Consider the following 23,169-nt stretch of genomic DNA (forward strand, 5'->3'; position numbering starts at 1 on the left):
ATCCTCAAATGCTTACTCCCTGGCTTGAGGACACAGTTCAGGGAGTAGGGGGTCCCCAAAACAAATTACCTGACTAACTAAAAGATGGTGCACTCACAAACTCCATGAATGATCCTCAGGTTTGAAGATGACTTTGGACTTCTCAGTCACTGTAGAGGGGCTGCTCTCTGCTGGCAGGAATCAGGCTGCGTCGGTCCCAGGATTTCCCCTCATCACAAAGGGGTGCAGGCAGTGATGAGCTGCCAGAAGCTGAAGAACCAGTTCCTTCAGTCGCTTCGGGTCTTAGGCGTCACTAAAGGACCTGCCACCGAAGTGCCGCCGAAGGCCCGGAGCAAGTGAAAGACCTGCCGCCAAAGTGCCACCGAAGGCCCGGAGTGCCACTGGGTGAGTAAAAATTCTCAGGGGAGCTTCCCCAGCCGAGAGCTCAGGCGGGGCGGAAAGGATGGTCCCGCGGGCCACAGTTTGCCCACCCCTTTAAGAACCAGTTCTAAACCAGCTTGAAAATTTAACAACCGGTTCGCGCAAACCAGCTCCAGTTCACCACTGGGTGCAGGGCTCAAGGTGTAGGTTACACAACTACACTAACATCCAAACTGTAGCCTCCTAGCCCAGCTTCCAGCCACACACTCCGCAGGCAGCTTCCCTGGACTAGCAGCCAGAGCAGAGCTGACCATGTGGTGACTGGTCTCACCTAGGGAGCTGGAGGGCGAACTCAGCCTGGCTCGGCAAGTTTCCCAGCAAACTCTACAAATTGGGAATTATCAGTGGGGAAGGAAAAACCCAGCTGAGGGATCTGCTGTCAGGTCCCTAGAGGCTGTTCTCAGGGGGAATCCTACATGCAGGCCTGGGGCTCACCAGTACCCCACACAGCCAGTCCTGCCCTTTTCCTGGCTGGCTCTAGACTGACTCCAAAATGGCTTCTCCCCTTTTCTCAACTCCCTGGGAGGGGAATCTCACTCCCTATTGGTTGCCGAGCAGACTCTGAGTCTGCCTTGGCTCCCCCTCCCTACCAGGGACAGCGTGCCTTTCCCTGAGCTGCCGGCAGATAGGGTCCCAGGAATCTATGTAATCTCCTTGGGGGTTACATAAAAATTCAACTCAATGGGCCATGGTGCAGGAGGATTTCCAGATATGACATAGACCTGTTGTAGTAGTCTTTGCCCTCCTCCATAAGTCTGCATCCAGCATTGCTCCACCTGATTTAAGACTTTGGCACAGAGTAGCAACACCAGAGTAATACTGGTGTGAAAGGAGCAATAGACCTTTTAAATTCCTGCTGTAAGTAAGCTGTGAAAGATGTACTGAGTGCATTTGGAAATGCAGAACCTCCATTAATTTTTAGAGATTTAATTTGCTAATCAATATACTGCACAAATGGAATAAAGCGGGTATCAGTCCATTAACAAAAGGAGTCCCATGTGCTGTATTTCAGGAGTTATGGAGCACTGCCATATGATTAAGAACATCTGAAGTTATTGAAAATTAGAATGAGCCCTCTCTTAAATGAAACATGGTGGTCGCAAAATGGTATTGTGTGATCCATCATATTCACCTAACACTGTGCTCCTGTTATGGCATATTTCAGAGGAACAGCCGTGTTAGTCTGTATTCGCAAAAAGAAAAGGAGTACTTGTGGCACCTTAGAGACTAACCAATTTATTTGAGCATGAGCTTTCGTGAGCTACAGCTCACTTCATCAGATGTTTACCGTGGAAACTGCAGCAGACTTTATATACACACAGAAATCATGAAACAATACCTCCTCCCACCCCACTGTCCTGCTGGTAATAGCTTATCTAAAGTGATCAACAGGTGGGACATTATGGCATAGGTCACCTGAGTTTTTCATATATGTAAATATGTGCTTAATTTGTGCCAGCGCTTGCCAAGACTGAGCCCCAACACCTCTACGTTTGGCAGTTCCTAGCCCCAGCACCTCTGGGTTTGCCACATCAGTTATGAAAGTAAAAAAATTGCTTGAGCCCAGGCACCTCTTACATTATAAATTAAGCATTGCATGAATTACTCTTGATAAAATGTTAAACTGTGGTGATTTTGATATTTGTTTATACTAGATTAATTTAATGTCATGTATGAAAAAAATGGCCAAAAACAAGTGAAAAAAGCAGAGAAATATTGTATATATGCCAACAGAAAATGGTGCCTAAATTGAGCCTGCAAAATTCGCTCACATACATTTCATCTCCACCAAATAGGTATGTGAGTGAGCAATGAGACATTAGATCATGCAAAGTCCATAATTGCTCAATAAACAGTTTTGCTTGTGTATATTTTGGGCCAGACTGTGTAATTATGGACAGTGTAATTATGTCATGCTCGTGGGAGAGCTCCATAAAGAGCTCTGGACATTTATTTCTCCTGAAGGATGCAATGTATCTTCCTTGCAAGAGGAGGTAACTTACCTATTGCATCACCTTTTAAGAGGGTGAAGCTTACCCTGCTCTGTTGCCTAGTGCAGATGTGGCAGAGGGCTATGGTCCTTACTCCTTTGGCCTCCTTTGGGATGACCAGCTGATAAGAGCAATGGGTCTGTAATTGTGGCTGGATCCTGGGGACTTTGGGGGGGAAGGGAGCGGAGGGAAGAGGGAGAAGAAGGGGAAAAACTACTTGTGCCCATTTCCCAATTTTTGCACCTGCATAAGGGCAAGGGGCAATCTGGTCTTTTATGAGCTCAATATGGTTGGCTGGTTTTGAAGAACTGGCATGGAATGTCTTGAAAACAAATAACTAGAATTTGAAGGTATATCTATGCAGTATTATTTTGAACAATATTGTCTTGCCTAGCTAGTCATTCGTGGTTATTGCTTTGCACATAGGCACTCATTCTAAAAGGGAAAAATCTGAACTAACTGCGGCTATTCAAATTCCACATGAAATATTGGTATAAAATGATACCATGCTGTGTTGTACATGCAAAATTATAATAAATCAAGAGTAAGTCTCTTTACAAAGACACATCAACAGCACAGACATACATCAACAGTCTCTCTCCCATGTCTCCTTAAGATCCCAAATATATCCAGAGTCCTGTCACAGTTTACACTGTAGAACAGCATAAAATAACATTTTTGAGTAGCCAGGAAGCACAGTAAAAAGAGTAGCTCTGCATAAGAAGTTAGCATATCTAACACCCAGTTCTAATAAAGTCACCCTTCAAATTTCTGAATTAAATGATGGAATGAGATCAATACAACTCATAGTTAGATGGCGTCAGCAATTTTATTGACAACAGGAAAAATACATAAACAGAGGCTGATTAACCATGGGACACATTGTCATTGTGAACAATAATTGGATGCTTGGAATGTGATAACTTTTTATTGTCTTCAAGTTAAAGGGCAAAATTCATCCCTGGAATAACTTCATTGACATCAATGGAATTATTCCAAAGATGAATCTGGCCCAACATGTTTTAGTTCCAGGTATTCCAGAGAATTTCACACATAATAGCTAAACCTATAATTCAGTCCTTTGAACTATCTGTAGGAAGATTAATCCCACAATAAATCAAGTTTGGTAATGAACAAAGATGGATTATTGGACTATGTATGACTATTGGAGGAAGGATTATTGTGAGACAATGAGCCACTGTAGAAAATCTGAGGACAGAGAAATTGCCTAGTAGTTACAGTGAAATATGTTCATGCTTTACCTTTCCATTCCAAATAGTCACCTGCTTTGTTTAATGAAGAAATGGGACCTCATTTGTTACAGTTTTGGATAGAAAGGGTTAGATCTTTATGAATGTTTTCAGACTATTTTGTTGGATACTGCTTTTTTACTTTTTTGTTTATAAGAGTTTTTATTTCTCCACTGGCTGGAAATGGTTTAGGATTATTGTGTTGGTAGATTTTAATCATTTACTTAGGATCCATAGAATTCCACAGCTTTGGAAACCAGAACAAAGTCAGGTTCCAACTGCAGAATTTGGGGCACAGCACAGACTTAGTCCAGGATCGAAGGATAATATCTCTCCTTTTCTAGTTGTAGATCCAGGATGAGGGTTGATGCTGGTCCATTCCCCTTATGCCACAGAATTTGCAGATTTCATATTACAAATTCTGTTAGTGCCTGTTGTAGCAAAGGACTTGAAAATGCCACATGCAGGCCTAGCATATACTAGTTAACGATATAACTAAAATGCATATATAGAGAACAAATAGTAAACAAACTAAATTTTGCAAAAGCAAACAAAAATATGTATTGGAACTCCGTATTTTGGAAAGTTTAAATGAGAAATACACAAAGCACAGCTTAACATGGGCTGATGCTCAGTTCTTCGTAGTAATGTGTTTTGATCCTTTTTGATCACTCTAATAATATACTATGAAGCATTGCTCTGTGGGATGTAGTTAAAGCCTATTTAAGCCAAGGAAACTACTACCACTTTCCTGCAGGGAAATATCAGAACATTTTTATTTTTACCTCAATCACTCCAGAAAACTTCATGGAGGATAGTCTCTACCAGTGTGATGGGGCAGTTGCTGCCTCAAATATTCCTAGAAAAAAGGAGAGAGAACTAATAGTAAGCATGGTGCTGGAAAATAGTGAGTAAGATAATTCAGAGTTAAATGCTTAAGGCTTAGTAGAGCTTGAGTAGCAGAAGGCTTATGCAAATTAGGCAGTTAATAGATGTTCTCCTCTATTACAAAGTAATCTTTGTAACAAATGCGAGAAAAAAAATCTCCCTCCCCAAGTAACAACAACAACAAAAAAGTCAGGCTGATTTTTCTATCACACACGTCACGATTTTGGGTATCTCAATTGTTCTGTGTTTTGATGCACATGCATCTGTAATTTAATGAAACTTCATGTGTAAAGGCTCCTAATTTTATTTATTTATTTATTTATTTTTATTTTAGATTTCTGATACTTAAAAATCTGAGAGTTTTTTTCCAAGAGAAGAACAACAGTTGATGCAATCTGGTAAGTGAAATGTAAACTTGGAAATAGGTTACTAATGAAGGAAGTTGTAATATGAGTCTCCAGAACTTTCACAAATTGGCTATTGGGAGTGAAGTTTGGTAGCAGAAGCTCAATCAATAAAATAATAGTATCATAATAAAATACCAATTTTATCATCTGGTGGGTTAAAAATTAAAAAGTATGAAGGTAAAAAAATAGAACGAACATGGCTATGAATCATTAAATATCATGGTGATAAGCACTCAATACCTACAAAATATAGAACATATTTGTGAATTAGTTCTATTCTGTTCTGTACAGGCTCTTATACTATATTTATCACTGTAGCATCTGACCACGTTCCCGTAGTGCATTAAACAACGTGAGTAACATTCTCATGTGTTTGTTCTCTTGTTCACAGTGGCTATCATATGCATGGGCAGGGGGATAGGATTCTGGTTACATTCACATGTTGCCACTTTATGAATCTTTACTTGACTACATTCTACTGCTGTGAATTGTCTGTGAATGTGTCCCTTAGGCAGCTTTGAAATCTCAGCCCCTGAACCTAGGGTTGACAACAACCACCTGAAGTATTTTTAAAGCTGCTAAAACCTGTCTACACTAGTGTTTTAAAAATGTGTTAGTTAAAACATAGCTAATGGTTTTTTAAACATGACCTGTTTTCCTAGACTAGATGTGGCCAATGGTATTTTTACTCCTTTTGACCCAAGCAGTTAGTTGTATTTGGGGTCCTGTGGGTTGTTTCTATTAGGAGGAGAAATTAATTTTGGAGTCTGGTACCTTTGATAAAATCCATTTTATTCACGAGGAATGTACAAAGTCCTGTATCCCTGAACACAGGAAGAATCAAACAGCAGGGATCGTTTCTTTCTTCACAGTTCCAAGCCCCTTTCAGCTAGCACTCAGCCCAAAAAACTGTCTCTAGGCTTTTCCCAGGGCCACGCTCTCACAGCTTGTTCAGGCTGCATCTGGCTTTCTGCTCTCTCTCTCCGTCTGTTTCTGTGGTGTTTCTCCTATCTCTCTCTCACACACACATCTCCCTGCTAAAAACAATACCCCGCCAAACCCCCTCTGCCCACATAGTTCAAATTACTGAGTGGCCTCATGTGTGCCTTTGTTCTTGTCAGTGACATTTGCCTACATTTGGGGTGAAGGTTGCTATTGTTTGATAAAGGAGCTTAACTATTTCTTACAGCAATCTTAAATTAATGGACGTGATTAGCCAGCCTCAAAGAATTACCCAGCCTCAATCCAGCTCATAACAATATCTTCACACACCACCGAGCTGTTATCCGAAATAGATTACAAGATATGTGGGTTAGGACTGTGTCTTACTCTCCATTTTGTAAAGATCTGTGTACATTTATGGTGTTATATTTATGTAAACAATAATATTTCATAGTTGTGTAGAGAACTACCAATTTCCTTTCCTGTGTTCCTCCTTAGGGTCAGTCACAGACAGATAACATATTTTTAAAGGTGTTAATCCCCATGTACACTAGTGTGTAAAAAATATAGATGAGTTACAATGTGTTAGCTGACATTTTTATTTAAACATGACCTATTATTTAAACGTGACCTCCTGAGGTCCCTTCCAACCCTGATATTCTATGATTCTGTGATTCTCTTTTCCTGCTCTAGACATGATCATTGATGACCAACACATGGAAGAAGTGGGATTTAAAGAAGGGTTTTTAAAAGGAAGAGGAGGTTCTATAGAGAGTGGAAATTTTCCAGTCATGAAAAGAAGGTGTAAACCTGAGAGATACAAAAAGGGAGCAGTAATCACAGCTGTTTGGGAGGTGCATAGGGAGAAGAGGGAAACTGGGAAGAAATGAGAGCAGAGATTGTGATGGCAAAATTGCACAGTGCATTGACAATGAGAATGAATTCTTTGTATTTGATGCTTTAACAAGAGGAAGCGAATGAATGAATGAAAGGATGTGGTTTGAGTGGCAGAAGAGGAAGGTTACTTGAAAGCCAGTAATTTGCATAGAGTAGAAAGAGAAGAGGTGAGATGTGGGGAGTACAGAGAAGAGGCAGTTTCAGAAACTAAGGCAAGACACAACCAAGATGTGGGCAACATTATGGATACATTTTGATTTTTTATTAAAAGTGGGCAGAATTTAGTCAGAGCTAGGCTATAAGAAGGAGGGGGAGGGGTTGAAAAGGACACTGAGGTTACAAGCCTGAGAGGTGGGTAAAATACTATTGTTGTCTACAGGCATGGACAAGGGAGGAAGTGAAAACAGATTATGAGGAAAGCTGGGTTATGCTGGGACAAATGCTTCTCTGATGTAACAGCATTGATTTTGGTGGAGTTACACTAGGGATTAATTTGCTGAAAAAGACTTCTTGACTGATTTAGTTCAGGTCCGTGCTTCAATGAAAGAGGTTTTTTTTCTCCCCTTTCTTAAATTTATCAAATCTTTCGCTAGGCATATAGTGACATGGTCATTAAGGTTTACTGTTCTGATGTTTGACCACAGTATTATCGGCAACTAGCTTATTCCTAGTATCTACTACAATGACTTCATTCATTTCAACTGCAGCCCATTGCCCTTCTCTGAACATCGATGTCCAGTGTGAATTGGTCTTTCTTTCTTCATGTATTTATAGTGTTATGTGCTGTTTGTGCCCTTAGTTTAGTTTCTTTAGGCAAAATATATATTTCGTTATCCTCTCTCTCCTGACATATCATTTTCTCAAGACCTTGTATCATTGTAGTTGTTTTCCCTTGATCTCTCCCTGTTCAATATATTTTTTTGAATTTGTGGAGGCTAGATCTGCACATAGTTTTCTAAATGGAATCAAGCCATTGTGAGAGATTCTATGTGTGTACATCCTACATTGGGTTTTTCATATTCTGCTCTAGAAGAGGTTGGGGAACAGTGTGGAAGTAAGAAGAGCAGAAGAAGAGCAACCCCTAAGTGCTGGAGGGCTCTTTTCCTTTCCTATCCACAAGGTTAAAGGGCTGTACTTCAGCCCCCAAAGATTGCATATGGCAATGCTAGAAGTTTACCACACAATGTGCAAATGCGTGGCTTCCCCTACAATGGATCCTGGCACCTTGACCCCACTCCATACACACATCTCATATGCAATTGTTAAGGGCACTGTGGACTCTCTGCACATGGGAGAAGAAAGGAAAATGACTTTGGATCAAAATGTATCATCTTGAAATTTCTTATCATAAATCTGCTTTCTTAATGGCCTGACCATACCCCCAAGTTGTTCAGATCCAGTTCTGTGTTTTTCTGCCTTCTGTATTTGCTGTCTCCCTTAGCTTTTTGTTATCTCCAAATTTAATCAGTCTCAAGTTATCAAGTCACTAATAGATAGTTTTTTATAATACTAGCCCCATTATTGATATCCATGGGACCTGACTCGATATCATCTGCTATTCTGATGTGACACCATTGTAAATAAGAAGTTCATACCTTTCTGTCACCCCATTATTACTCACCTTGTAATGTTGTTATCTAGAAAATGCTGCTACATTTAATTACCTGGACCTGGTCTCTCTGAACCCTGGGCACCAAATGCCATGAATGTTGTGGAAATGGTATGCTGGTCTCAACACATCATCAAAAGATCCTTAATGACTAAAATATCCAGCAGCATGGCTTACATCTCATTCAGATAGCTGCAGTGTGCCCTCAAGCACCAGGCTGTCATAGTGACAGTGAAATAGAAGGAGGAGTGCCATTAAATAACTTGCGAAGACCACTTAATACTGCACCTGGGTTTTCCGTGAAGTTTTCCCATTCAAGTGCTGAGCTTTCCCTACTCAATTTAATTTATGAGAACTGAAAGTGCCGCAGCCTAATCTGATACTAAGATATATGAGCAGTAATCTTACTTCAAAGACAATTGATATCCAACAAGCTAAAAGCCATGTTGAAACAATGTCCAAACTTCTTATGATAGTATTGGAGAAGTAACATGGGAATAAATACAGCATTAGGAAATTATTTTAAAAAGAAGGTAGCCTAAGGGAGGGTTCAGTTAACAATTTTCTATCCATAGTATATAAACTTTGCCCAGTGTTTTAGGGTTGCATAGTTCTGCTCCATGTTTATTATATTGTGAAGTTTTTGTCTGACAGAAAACATTCACAATGGAAATTTTAAAAAAATCTTTAAACAATTGAGAAATGTGTTGAAGGTATTTCATAAAAAGACAATATGATGAAAAGAATGCAAGGCCCCATAGAAACTGACAGAGTAATTAAAACCTCAAAAACAGACTGGACTTCAGAACTGAAGTGATTATAGTCATGTATCAGAACTTTCAAGGCATGGCTGAGGGCCTGGAGGGAATGAGTGCTACCACTCTTAATCCTAACGTCTATTCTGATGCCACAAGTTTACGAGTTTAGATAAAAAAACCCTATTAATTTGTCTCTGTTTAGTGGTTTTCAAGGTTGTGCTATAGTTGGTAAATGCCATCCTTCAATGACTTTTTGCAGAGTTGACTTGGATGCTTTTTGCACAATTGAGAAAGTTCAGGTTTTGAAACAGTGTATGGGAGAAATCTGTATGGAAGATCAGTTCCATGAATACTTCATAACAGCAACAGACAAATATGAAAGTCTTTATCTGGATATGGAATATAGGACTGCAGTGCCAAAAATATGTCAAGAAACGCTATAGTGAAGGCAGAACAGTAGAAATGTGTAGAGTTGGACTTGCAGAAGATGAAATGAGCAGATGATCTGTCAAAGAATTGATCATTATACAACAGAATTTGACAACGCATTCAGTCAAGACATTTGTGAGGTTCTTCCACAAGCCACAATCTCTGGCTAGTGTCTGCTTTTTCACTGACCACAACTTTGTTGTTGTTTTAAAAAAAAAAAAGAAAAGGAAAACATTAGGATTAGAATGAATTAAAAATTAATCTTGGTCTATTTTTTAATAAAGCAGATCTTTTCAACTTTACTGTTAGGTAATTTGGGTTCTGTTTACCTGTCAGTACTGCCTCCTGCTGCTGCGTTAACCAAAGATGTCATAAACTGAGCAGAAGCTTCTCTTCCTAAAAAACAGAAGAAAAGGTCAAAATTAGACAAGGGCATGTAACTGACCAGTTAGTCAATAACTCATTCGGAACCTTAGTGACATGGAATCTGTTGAGTGGAAAATCCCTTTTTATTACAGGTCGGGATAAAGCTGTACTTTCGCATTGAACAAGAAACAATAGAGCTGTTGCTTGAAAAGAGAAGTTGAAAAAACTTCATAGGCATGGGTGCCAATTAAATGTATCAGAATCAGTCCATGTAGAATAATTTTGTATGCTTTATCATAAACAATACTGTCCCTTTACAATAGGGGCAATTAAAAATCTGTTTACTGAGGCTTACCACAAAACAGTATTCCAATAGAATTCAAATTTTAAATAAGTGATAGCTCAGTTACTACTTTAACTGTTGGTGAATGTTGACTTTTTAATGGCAGCCAGTGATTAATAATGACTTTCATTTGAAGATCTCAAAGTGCTTTATAAACACATAATGAAAAGGAGTACTTGTGGCACCTTAGAGACTAACCAATTTATTTGAGCATGAGCTTTCGTGAGCTACAGCTCACTTCATCGGATGCATACCGTGGAAACTGCAGAAGGCATTATATACACACAGAGACCATGAAACAATACCTCCTCCCACCCCACTGTCCTGCTGGTAATAGCTTATCTAAAGTGATCATCAAGTTGGGCCATTTCCAGCACAAATCTAGGTTTTCTCACCCTCTCCCCCCCCCCCCCCACACACAAACTCACTCTCCTGCTGGTAATAGCCCATCCAAAGTGACCACTCTCTTCACAATGTGTATGATAATCAAGGTGGGCCATTACAGACTAACACAGCTGTTACTCTGAAACACATAATGGTTCTTTTAACTGTATAGTAAATTAAAGGTTGATTGCTGAATTGGTGTCTGGAGATCCCCCAGCCACATTTACCTGTATTTTTAAGGTTTATATTTTTAACTCATTATTTTCAAAAATTGTTAACCCAGGTTCTTCTTTGAGTAGATGCAGCTGCGTATTTCATGTAGATGTGTGTGCGCCCAGCATACTGGAGTCAAAGAACTTTGCCTAGCAGTACCCGCAGGGGCAGCTCTCTGGCCCTGCAGCTCCACCCCTGCCCAAATAAGGATGGCACTGCCTCAACCCCCTCAGTTCCTTTTCACGACCCATTGCTAGAGTCAGAGTTCTGTGTGGTGGTGTCATTGAGAAATTTTTTCTTGTATGTAGTTAGTAGTACTTAGGCTAAGTTTAGTGTTAGTATAATAGTAGATGGGCTGCCCTGTGTGGTTCAGCCTTGTCTGTCATGTGGTGGGGGGCATACCCAACAGCAGCCCCCGCATGAGATGCTTGTTGTGTCTTGGTGAAGAACACATTAAAGAGTGGTGTTCCATGTGCAAGTCATTCACAAAAGACTCAGGTGGCAAGAGACTTGCAGCTGAAACATCACATGTTGGAGCAGACCATGAGGTCTGCTTCAGCACCAAGGTTCTTGTCTGATCAGCGGTCACCTTCAGATCTAGAAAGCGATGTTGCTCTGTGCTCAGGCTCTGGCATTTCCCCCAAGAGGAAAAAGAGATTTTTCTCCCTCTTCTGGTACAGTGAGGAAGAGGTCTTGTAAAACAAATCAGGACTATTCCAGTGCTGGGGAAAACTCCTCCTCATCTTCTAAAAAGACTGCCGACTGACACCATAACCCTTCTGGCACACAGCATGCCCCAGGTCTGTCTAACTGCTCACCGGTAACCTTCCAAGAGCAATGACAGCCTGTGTTGTCAACTCTGGTTCTGGCCATGGGGCATCCATTGAGTCTGGTACCAATAATGTTGCCACCAGTGTTACCCCAAGAACCTATTCAGGGGTCCCAGAGTGTCCTCCTGTTGCTTACTTCCAGGTTCCCCAAATGTTAACCTATTAATCTGTTCCTGCAACGTGAAAGGAGGGAGCCCACCCTAGAGAAATTGCCAGGGATTACCAAGGATCTAAGTGGAATATATGATTGCATCTACTCAAAGAAGAAAAACAGTTACCTACCTGTGACTCTTGTTCTTGGAGGTGTGATGCAGAGATGTATTCCATGACCTATACTCCATCCCCTCTGCATGAGAGTCTGTACTTCTGACATTAGGGGCAAAGGAACCGAGGGGGTTGAGGGAGCACTGCCCGCATATGGTCAGGGGGAAGAGCTAGGGATGCAGGGCAGGAGTGTTGCTAGGCAAAGTTCTCTGGCTCTGGTACACTAGGTGGAGTACACATCTGCATCATATCTCGAAGAACAACAGTTACAGGTAGGTACATTTTTTAGCACGCACCCCCCACCCCATCTCTGCTGCATTCTCCATGCACCTAGTAATCTCACTGTACTGGCTTAGATATTGAGCAAGATTTGACTGACAACCTAAATGTTGACAGAGTGCTCTAAGATTTTGCAGTAAATGGAAATTTCCCTTTAAAGTTTGGATATTAACTTTACATTATAGTCATTTCATATATGATGATGGGGTGGCATTATACAATATTTTTGCTGGGTATGTAATCATAAACCAGTAATATTTTTACTCTTTGAAATACATACTTTTGGTTATTTTTATTTTCTGTTTATAAGGTCCTGTGTCACAATATGAACAGTCAGTATGTTGAGAGTCTCAACAAGCTGATTGAATTAAGATCATTAAAGAACTAAAACAAGATTCTTGTTGAAAATATCCCCCGTGAAACAGACAGAGAACTGTCCTCTTACATAAAACTCCCAATTCAGCAGAGAGTACACGTAAGATGGAACTGTTCCAGTGCTGCTGGCTATGTTTTTATGCTGGAATTAAGGGACACGATGATAGAGAAGGAAACATTAAATGGGTGTTCTGGTTTGATGAACATACTTACACTAAAAATCCTGTTGTGAGGATGACATCCTTGACATTTATACCTCTCTTTCAGAGAGGGTTCGGATAATGTCGCGGGGGTGGAAAGGTTCCCTAGCAAAGGCACCCACCAAACCAGAGAAATACTAAAAAGCTTACAGGCTTCACAGTGCACATTTCAATAGGGGGCTGCAAAGCAACAGCACATCATTACTGAACAATCGCATCTAGGGGCACTTCATTAAGAGCTTTCTTCGATCCATGTGAAACTAACGCAAGATACAGTGCCCTATGATGTGGAATTAGAGCTGCTTCAACATAGTCCTGTTGAAGCACAGGATTAAGCATCAGAAAACCTGGGTTCTAGTCCCATCTCTGAATGTCTTGTGCTTGCTGTGTGGTACTTGATGCTAAAATGAAGCACAGCAGTAGGAGAAAGGGAAACAGGGATGTTATATCTATCAGGGACAATATAAATAAGAAAAAAATCTTAAGAAAATAAAATAATAGTCATGTCTGAGTATCATCCCTTTCAGGGGAGGCTAGAGAGATGATGTCTCTAAACTAGGGATATAAGAATGATGAAAATACTTTAAAGTCTGTGTGTATGCACATGCGTGTGCACATACATATACGCACATGCACATATCCCTCTGCTGAGGTCTCTTTGCACTGCTGGACTCCTGCTCTCTCACTTCTGTGGCACAGGGGTCAGCAAAGCTGTTCTTAGGGGACTGCTGCAGCTGTCAGAATTCAGAGTAGTCCTAATTGTCCATAGAGTATTTCAGATATTAGTCCAGTGCATAATAATGTTGTGCAATGGTACCTACTGAAAAGCAAATTTCAAATATGTGCATATAGACCTATGGCTGCAATAACAAATATCCACCACAGGAATGTGGTGCACAAGAATAAACATATTAAAAGAATTGGAAAAACTTACTGCATAGAGAAATAGACTAACTGGAAAATGAAAAGCCTTTTAAAATGTTGAATAGAAGAAGATAAAATGTAATTCTTAGCATGAAATATAGAGTAGGGAATTCAGACTAAGGTAATGCAGGTTTGGAAAAGTAAATCTTTCCCCTTAAAAATCAGGAAAAATGTGGTCATGTGTATCAGATAAAATATCATTAAAATATAGTTAGTTGATTTCCAATGGAAATGTTAATATGATGGAAAGTTTAATCTCCATAGTCACATACATTAGAGATAATTTACATTTTATCAAGAACTTAGTGTATTTTAATCCTATCTTCCAAAGAATATGAATCCCTCCCACATACTTATCATGCACAAATACCATACTCTCCACTGCATTAGGGCATCAATAATTCATGACCTTTCCAATTTACATTTATTTGGTGTTTATTTTATTTTATTTTTGTTAAAATGTTAAGGGTGGTGGAAAGTTGATATTTAACCACCCTTTTCACTTTCAAAAGAGCATAAAGCTATAGTAATATTGTTAGGGTAAGTGATCTTTTTTCCAAAGGGCTATAAGTGAGGAATATCTAGATCTCAGCTGTTCCATATTTTGTTCTCACATTTGTTTGCTGCTAGAGAAAGCCTAATAGTAGGCTACTCTTCTGTTTTTGTATTTAAAATAGAAAACAAACAAACTCTCAAAATCTAACACCACATCTGTCTAGTGAGGATCTAGTGACTGACTAACCTAACGGGCAAATCTCAAATGTTGAATACTTGTCACTGCAAAGTGTGGCTTGAAATTTCATGACAACAAGATTTCTCAAGATTCCAGGTGCTGCCTGTCTCTAGTTGGAGCACAATTTTCTCACGATATTTTGATAGTTGCACTTTTAATCTCAGCTATAAGTGCTGAAGCCCAGAAAAAAAGATAAATGTGGAGAAGGAAGGGGAGGAATAGCTGTCTCCCCCTCAGTGAATCAAACCAAAACACCTCTCAACTTTGGCATGTTTGAAATCCAGTTTCTGATTAATCCTTCCTCTAACAATGTAAATTTGGTTTCTTTTTAGAAATATTTGCCAAGTGTTTCATTTATCCCTCCTAGAAGTACCAAATTAATTGGTTCTTAAAGGAAAAATTTCAAAGGCAAGCAAATTCTGGATTTTTAATTTATCACTGTGTATTGTACATAGAGAAATACCTTTAATTTCTGAATCTGGTAAACAAACACAACAAAAAGAGTATAAACTTAATAAAAAAGTCCCTGATTCTAAGAGATGCCGAAGCCTGCAACTTCCAATGAAATTGTGGTTTTCTGCACCTTTCAGAATTGGGTCTAAAGATACAACTTTCAACAATCTTGCACCCTTTTACCTGAACTGAATATATAACAAATTTAGCTAATTTGCTGTAGGTATTCTCTTTTCAATAATCTTCTTATTCCATTTTCAGTTCAGATGCTGACAGAGCAAAATAACAACATGCTGTCATCCAACTTTTTTATCCGTAGATCTGGTACAGTATGTCATTGTTTTGACAAAATGATTATCAACACTTTCAGTAGGAATTTTAAATTGATATGTCTATTTTTCTGGACAAAGGATTATTAGTATCACTGGAGAAGTAGAGTAGCTACCCTCTCCTATTTTTAAGAATACCAATCTTCTTCATAAATACTGTCCCTTGTCACAGCTGAATGCAAATAAAACACTGAGTTACACTGTATTATGGGTGGAAGTGCCAGAATCAATGAATCCTTGTATTCACAACCCTATTTTTCCCCCTTCTAATTTCCAAGATGGAAAAAAAATTCTTTCATGCTGGAATTTCACATTCATTAGTCTCAGCCCAATTGTGAATTATTTTGGAAAGTCTGAAGAAAACAAGTAAAGTCATTTTTAAATTATGGAGCTGTGAAAAATTTACATTTCAGTTTTGTAGAAGTGTTGTGACCCTTTTTTGCTCTCCCATAACTCAAAAACGGCATGGTGTTAAAAGTTCAAACTTGTCATGCAGTTAATCCTTGATGAGAACAAGTGCATGTCACATGTCTGAAAATACTTGGTTTAGAAATAAAAATGTTACCACTCTTCCCATGTTGTTAACTCTTTTGGCTTCACCTGTTTATAGTGGAGGTTTTTCCAGGTGTCTGCAAATGTATCCACACCAGGCATTGGCACTTCTCCTAATGCTCATCAGCAAGTCTGATGTTCTTTCTTGCTACTGGCTTTACATTCAGAAAGGAAAAAGGAATCTGGAAAAGGTGTATATTTTTTGTGGTGTATCACTTGCCAAATAATATGTTAGTCAAATTGCTTGCTATTTTGGTTCACATTTCACAATTTCACACATGGAAATATATATTAATAATAACTTACCTATATAGGGGCTCTTGATGAAGACTTGCCTCTAATTAAATCATGTTTTATACCACCAGCAGAAATCATCTTGATACTCCAGAATCTCTTCCAGAAAGTAGGACTTTGCAAAAGTTTGATGAGGTCTTTGTACCCACCTTCACTGAAAGTGGGTTTAAGGATCTAGTGGGACCAAGTATGTCAGGCCCATATATCTCTAATGCTCATCATTTTGAAGGGATATCACTCATTTTAGTCCCAACATTACATATGTGCCACACAAATAATGGGTCCCCTCATTTTTATTGTTTAAAAATATTACAGCTATGTAATCATGGAGTCAGAGAACAGAAATTATAGAAAGAGATATTAACACTAATAGAAAGAATGCTTTAGCATTTTAAGTTTCCTGCACGAATGATTTTTGTGTCCTTCAGTTTGGGTTTTTATCCCACGCTGTGTCCAGATTTGGCCTAGGCATGTTGAGTGATATGATTAGGCCGGGTACTCAAAATTTCAGCAGAACTGGACTGAGACTATCTGCACAACTTGCCCCCTATCCTCCTCCCAAATGACAGAGAATTCCTTGTGGACTAGTGTGATCTCTTTAAGGTGGGGCTGTGTCTTGATCCCCTCTTTGCTGCCTCTGGGGGTGATTTTGCTTCTGTGGTCTTTCGTAAACACTGAATGGTTGCTCCTCACATCTTCCTTCTTTAGGGGAGCAATCGTCAGTATCCGCTTCATGGTTTTAGGTTAGGCGTTAAGCAGTGCCCAACCCCTTGTAGCCCAGTCCAGGAGAGGGAGAAACAGTCCCTCTTCACTGTTAGTTGATAGATGAAGTGGCAGAGCCAACAGTGGTCTATTGTGTGGCTGCTTTTCCATTAATGGCTTCAGATCCAAACCAGTTTTCTTTTTTAGGTTAAGGACAGTTTATTTTAACTCCATTTACTATTTTGTGAGAGGATTCCCAGCAGCCACATCTTAAGACCCACTGGACACTACTACCGTTTTCTTCTAGTGGCTGTCAGCCAACTTGGGGGTGGGTTGCTTCTTATGTCCTTCTGTCTTTGATGAACTGGAGAGCAGTGGCCCCGTTATTGGGTACCTAACTAGCTAAACAACAAATAGGAGGAACAGGCATATGATGCCCTGAGAAGACCACAAGGACAGAACCACATGAGAAGAGATTTTCTGCCCCCCCCCAATATGTTTCCTGTCTTCTGTCCCCTTTTCATCTCTTGCTAGCGGGATGCTGAAGCAGGCATAGTCTCCTTTTCCCAGCTGTTCCACACTGGCTTCAGCAGGAAGGAGAGAGCTTGGATCCTATAATTTGGCTACCACTGAAGCTTCCCCAGGAGCCAGGAGAAACGGTGAGAAATCCCTGAAGTCCTGCTGGATGCATGATATTCCAATGGGCCTGCAAAATGGATGAGCGTCACCCAAACCATTTAAAAAAAAAAAAAAGAAGAAGAAAAAATTGTCATCCAAGGAAGTAGACAAAGTTTACTGCTTTTCTTGTTTGCTTCTGTTTGTAATGAATCAATCTTATCTCTGTGCAGGCACTAAATAATATGCTCTTGCTTGAGGTCGCATCTGAGTCACTACCATTTCTTTAAAAAAAGAAAAGGAGTACTTGTGGCACCTTAGAGACTAAAAAATGTGTTAGTCTCTAACGTGCCACAAGTCCTCCTTTTCTTTTTGCGGATACAGACTAACACGGCTGCTACTCTGAAACCTACCATTTCTTTGAATATTAGCTACAGAATACATGCCAGAGTACAGAATAATACCTTTCTATATGAGTTCATTATATAACCAAATCACAAATTTGTTGTGCATTAGGCTAATTCATAGATACATGGATTTTTCAGCAAGCGGGGCCATTTATTGTCTAGTCTGACCTCCGATATAATACAGGCCATAGAATTTAACCCAATAACTGTTATATTAAGCCCAGTAATTTCTGACTGAACAAATGTATATATTTTAGAATGAATGTTACATGGCCCACTATCCAATGTTTTATTTATACCATACCATAAGTGTGTCTGGAGAGCAAGTCACTGTTAAAGGGTTTGGTGATGATTATCATTGTTCTTTTTGTGTGTGTACAGTTGAATTACATGATTTTAATTTTATTTTTAAGCACTACAATATCAATATAAATATTCATAGATGTGTAATAAATGCAACCAACCCTTTACATTTAAATTGGGAATGTGCTATAAATGAACAAAACTCAGTGGCTAGAAGACAACCCCATGTGTATGCTGTAAATAGAATAATGATTTCTGAAATGTTTAGTACATCTATCATTTTTACATGCTGGCAGAAAGAATGCCCAGACATATATGTATATTTTATCCACTTTAATTTTTAGCATTTTAACCCACAGAGTACCTCACTTTTTATTCATAATGGACTAAATAAGAAATCTACGATTACTTACAGAGTCTTTAACAATAGGAGACTCTATTAGGCTGCAGAGGAAACATATGCAGTCCATGAATTGAATTCTAGTTTTCATTATCTCTTATTTGTGTATCAGACCCTAAAGCTGTTGATGCTATTTTCATATTCATCCATCTAGCAAAATGTTTGGTGTTGGAGGGTGGAATTCATTGAACAACTGTAATTTGTAGGTTAATTTTATGTGAGAAGAAACTTTTGTATTTTAAATGGGATGATATACTAAGTTACTAAAGCACTTTAGAATGTTTTCCCCTGCAGAAGACCAAAAGGGTCCTAAATCCTCTTAGTTAATTATTAAATTGTTTAAATAGGATAAAATAATGTAATGTAGGACAAAATGGTATTAAAGTAAGAAATCTAAATAGCAAATGAACCTAGTTAATCTAATGTCTTAGATTCTGTTCTGAAATGTTCCTTGTCAGCACTACAGTGTATTTGGCCTCTGTTCAACCTCCCTCAAACCATTAAGAACCTTTATTTCCCTTCCTTTATATAGGCTGCTTGTTCCATGTATTTTTGTAGTTTGTTTACCCAAGAGATAGCTTGGCATAGATGTAGCATCTGGATTTCAGTGAGGTGCTGCTTTTTACTCATTTTTAAAGTGGATTGACTGAAACACAAGGAAGCTGAATGATTTGCCTGAGGTTGGCTCAGTGAGGATTAGAACCATAAATCCTATTGCCCCCAACCCTTTGCTCTAAACATGAAACTTCTGAGCCTTCTTATTACCTTAACCAGACAAAGAGATGTATAATCACGATCTGCTATATTTTCTGAATGTTTTAATATATTTTTGATTCCATATTTCTTTGAAGCGTGGAAACTGGGGTCTTGGACAATATGGGCCCTATGCTAGTTTTCTGGAGGTGTGTGTTCATATCTGAATTTGTTCTATTTCAGCTGGTGTTCAGGCCTTTCTGAGCTATATGATACATAAGGACATAGATCAGTGCTCATTTTACTACCAATTTCATATTCTTTCATGGGTAACTCCTCCAGTGGTCAGCATTTATCACCAATTACCAAACAAAATAGTAAAATACCAATGGTATCTCATATCTCTGTGATAACTGCTAGTAAATGTTGTTTTTTAAATGGCTATCGCTTTGTGATCCTAATTTTAAAGCAATGTTCTCCAAGTGCAAAATCCATTTTAGGAGACGAGGTGCAAACGTAGCCTTTGCACTACCCTGATTGAGGGGCAGATGTTCTCTGGCATAACTTAGAGCAGCCCCGTGGGGTTGTAAGTTACAGCAGTCTAGCCTGGGCTACATATCAGCAGCTCAGCCACCCAGGGCTGCCCAGAATTCCTATAGCAAACTGTATTTCCCTCCTGCCCCTGGCACAACTCCTTTTTCAGGGTTTGTAAGGAGGCCTGTGCAGAGCTGCCTTTGGCAGCTGTATTCTTGCCTGTACTGGGGTAATTCTTCCCTGGCTGGCTGGCTGGCAGGGTTTTATTTCTACATACAAGGATCAGAGTTGTGGTGGAGAGAATCCATCCCATAGTATTTTAACACCACAATTGTGACCAGTGATTCCTGAAACATAGTTGTTATTTGTTTCTGGAACTTTATTAAAACCTTTGTCAAATGGTCTGTCCTGAATCCAGATGATTCATTAGCTTTGAAGAGTGAGTAATTACGAAGCGGTTCCTGAATTCTGATACATTGATGGGAGGGAGAAAAAGGAGGAAAAGCTGAGAAATGTGGTGGTCTTGATCCATCCAGAAATGGGGAGTTGTACTGAGTCAGTCAGTAAGATGTTAGAACCATTGAATTGCTCCCCTGACAAGGAAAGCCAAATGCAACCCTGGCAACATCAAGGTCTGGTTAAGGACAAGGAAAGGAGTTGCAGCTCCTTTAAGAGTTTTCTCCCTCCTTTGGTTTCAAAAGGGTAGTGAGGGGAGGACATCACTTGAACTAGGGTCTGGCAGGAGGATTCAGATAGGCCATTGGCTCCCTATACACCAACAGAAAGTCATATATATGGACTGTCCTTCCTAAAGGAGCTCTCTTTCTTTCCTGGACCAGTAGGACCCATCCTCCCACTCAAGGAAGCAGAGTAGGACCAGGTTGTGTCATCTGCTTTGGGCAATGTGCTAGTCACCACTTTTTAGGATTGGGAAGGAATTTTTTCCTCTCCACCAGTTTAGCCAAGGCTGAGTGGGTTTTTTGAGCCTTTCACACAACTACTCTAGGACCAGTTGGCTATGTCAGGAGGTAAGATTCAAATTGTTGCATTAGCAGGTGGCAAGTGTCCGTTGCTAATACTCATTCCATAGGGGGTCCAGTTTTTTGATCAACTAGTATTGGAAATGGGTTTAGGGAAAGGTATCCCCTAAATAAGCCGAGGAATAGGGATCAGGACTCCTAATGTCTAGTACAGCAAGGACACAACCCCTTTTTACTGTCCCCCTTAATTCTCATATGAGGGGAGTGGGCTTGAACCAGATTGGAGGGGTATGAACTGGTGGAAACAAGTGAATGAGGAATGATGATCTGCACTGTACGATGAGTTATTGCCAGATAATTCCTAGTTCTGTTAAATTAATAAAGTTAAATTGACCACATCCCTCTCATGTTGTCATTTACATGTGTGGAACAACAATACTGTGCCAATATACTGATCCCTGCATGAGTCTGAGAAATTGGACTTTGAGACCAGTCTAGGATATTCTGATTCCTGATAAATTTATTAGCTAGCTATGAGATTTCTTTACAAAATGAACGCGGGAAACAGAGTGGGAGCATGCTTAATTTGTAAATAATTTAGAAAATTAGCATCATTATGACAGATTCAAGTCTGCCCCACCATGTGAGATTTAAGGGAGACCAGATGGTGGTAATGTATTGGAGGGGGTCCAAAATTGCTTTTGTGTTAATTGATATAGTAGAGGAGAGATCTCTGGAGAAGTATATGTCCCCAGGTAGTTGATTGCTTTGGAATTCCAACAGAGAGAAAATATGTCAAAGCAAGAAGGGAAACATAAGTTATTGTGTGGTAATACCTTAGAATTGGACCAGTTAGTTTTATGTCTGGAAATTTATGAAAATGCTTGAAAAATACCAAAGATGGTGCTAAAGGAGAAAAAGTGATTGTTACAGAACTCAAGTAAATCAGCCGAATAAAGAGCTAATGTGACTTCCTTTGGTATATAGAAAGCCATGTCAAGGTGGGTTATATATAGTTAAGGCAGAAAGTTTAGGAGCTCTGTTTTTAATTTTAACCTGCAATCTTTAATCAAAACCTCTAAAAAGTACCATATTATAATGTGCTAAATTAAAAGTTTTATGGATTGCATTGGAAGACTTGCACGTGGAAGCTGTTTAGAATGATACACAATAGGAACTAAATAAGCCTCAAACCAAAAAGACATTGATCCATACAATGAAAGAGAGACATTTCCTCCTGATTAGCTGCTCCATAATGGAGCGGGAAACTTAAAATTATTGGTCCATAGAGGAGGAACACTCAGTCCTCTGAGGCTGCTCTCTAGCACACTGTGGCTTGGCACAGCAAGGTAGAAAGGGATTCTATAGGCTAACTCTTCTTACTGAATTAGTTATCAGATATAAAACCAACTTCTGTGATCTCGTGTGTTTGTGTTCTTTAGAAGTCCCAAATTATTTATTCCTAACAATAAAATAAACCTTTTAATATTTGAGGTGGTTGCTGAGTTGTTTTTTGTTTGTTTGTTATCATCACTGTTTGCAATACAATTTCCTAACAGCATTTCAGCAGGAGGACTTCAAGTTTGCCTTGCTTTTCTTTTACATAATCTCTTTCAGCCTTCTCAGATAGTGCTCATGCCATTAAAAGAGCAGTCTGTGTGACCTTGTTCTAAGGGGTTAATAAAGAATGCACAGCCTCATGAGCTTGATTCAATTTTCTTTATGTGAACATGCTGCATAAGTGACCATTATAGTATTTGTCTGGTTCTCTGTGCTTCAGTTTGCAGTTACCAACCTTTTATATGAATGACCACATCTGGTGTGCATTTGGCCATGTAAGGTGAGACAAAAGCAAAATAGATTTTCCTTAGCATTAAATCAAATTTCCACACAATGTACTCTCTAATGTGGATCTCAGATGTATCGGGTCATATATTATTTAGCTGTATTGTATTTTGTGTAGATTGTTTTGTTTTTGTTTTTTGATATCACAAACTCAGTTTTAATAAATGCATGAGTAGATGAAATATTTGAGCTTTATATCTAGAAATTCAACACTTTCAACAGATTCTTCAGACTTCAAAGAATTTAATATTAGTATCATAAAAGGTCTTTTGAAGAATAATACTGGAACATAAGAAAAATGACTGCCTGAATGTGCCCTATCATTTTGAAAGTGTTTTATTGCTTTAATTTCCTGTCTTAGTAAAGTAACAAGCGGCATAATAGAAGATATACTGTTACTGAGTTTGCAATTTATTAGAAGGCTTGAGCTGGTTGAAGACTTTGTGATGTGAAAAAGAAAACCTCTATTTAGCTGAAAAATGGAGACGAGCTACAACATTAATGTTGCAGCAGCTTTAAATGGAGTACTATCTTTGACTGATCAGTTGCATCTACAAGCC

General features: G+C 39.2%; 1 protein-coding gene across 22 annotated transcripts in view; it reads left to right on the top strand.

The window, feature by feature from the left end:
- TENM3 (teneurin transmembrane protein 3) overlaps positions 1–23,169 on the top strand; it is a 2,191,633-nt gene that overhangs the window by 1,151,617 nt on the left and 1,016,847 nt on the right. For all 22 annotated transcript variants that reach the window (XM_073341694.1, XM_073341703.1, XM_073341702.1 and 19 more), the window contains one exon: positions 4,884–4,947. The gene's annotated coding sequence lies outside the window, so the exon portion shown is untranslated. The remainder of the gene's footprint in view (positions 1–4,883; positions 4,948–23,169) is intronic.

The sequence above is a fragment of the Lepidochelys kempii genome, chromosome 4 (assembly GCF_965140285.1).
Source record: "Lepidochelys kempii isolate rLepKem1 chromosome 4, rLepKem1.hap1, whole genome shotgun sequence".
NCBI lineage: Eukaryota > Metazoa > Chordata > Testudines > Cheloniidae > Lepidochelys > Lepidochelys kempii.